At 55.3% G+C, this 777-nt stretch overlaps 1 protein-coding gene across 1 annotated transcript in view; it reads left to right on the plus strand.

Annotated features, from left to right (window-relative positions):
• The first annotated feature begins 692 nt into the window (after nt 1-692).
• RNF187 (ring finger protein 187) overlaps nt 693-777 on the plus strand; it is a 2,693-nt gene continuing 2,608 nt past the window's right edge. Inside the window, exon 1 of the mRNA XM_024750699.1 lies at nt 693-705. The gene's annotated coding sequence lies outside the window, so the exon portion shown is untranslated. The remainder of the gene's footprint in view (nt 706-777) is intronic.

A 777-nucleotide genomic window follows, 5' to 3' on the forward strand; every position in this document is an offset into this window, starting at 1 on the left:
CTCACGGGCCTAGCCGCTCCGCGGCTTGTGGGATCTTCGCGGCGGGGCACGAACCCATGTCCTCTGCATCGGCAGGAGGACTCTCAACCACTGCGCCACCAGGGAAGCCCCAGATTCACTTTTAAAAAATTAAAAATTGCATTTTTTTAAAACCACGTGCTTGGTTAAAACAACAAAAAACCAAAAACAAACCACCAGACCGCTCCTTCCCTAAACCTTTTTTGTTTGTCTTTAAAGAAACGCTAACGAATTTCCTGGATGGACCTGGAGACTGGTAGCCCTGGGTCTTATCACAAGTCTTCACTCTAAATCAATGAGTTTCCTCGCCGCTGGATTCCCCGTGCCTGAGGCTCGGGGGCGAACTGGGGACCTAAAGCCTGGGCTCCAGGTAGGACGCTGGCCACCCACGTGGGATGGCCCTCACAAGACGTGTTCCTCTGAGAGTCCACGCCGGACCTACGCACGCGGGGAAGGCACACGCGGTTCGGTGCATACAGAACGATTTCACGTGGGAGGGTGCCCAGGAGGCGTCCCACGCAGGCCGTATTCCAGCCCAGTCCCCACCCCGCGTGGGCGTTGCGCCCGGAGGAGGTGCTTGCAGCTCAGGTCCTAGCAGCTTACAAAAAAGACGTTTAAAATGGACTTTTCAAATAAAACTGTTTCCCTTTCGCACACGAGTCACTTATGGGAGAGGTGACAATCCCTGTAAGATTTCAGCGTGCAAGGACGTGGGTCGGCCCGCGGGCGGGAGACTGAAGCGCGTCACTGTTAGCTGGG

The sequence above is a fragment of the Neophocaena asiaeorientalis genome, unplaced genomic scaffold, assembly GCF_003031525.2.
Source record: "Neophocaena asiaeorientalis asiaeorientalis breed wild unplaced genomic scaffold, Neophocaena_asiaeorientalis_V1.1 scaffold742, whole genome shotgun sequence".
Lineage (NCBI taxonomy): Eukaryota > Metazoa > Chordata > Mammalia > Artiodactyla > Phocoenidae > Neophocaena > Neophocaena asiaeorientalis.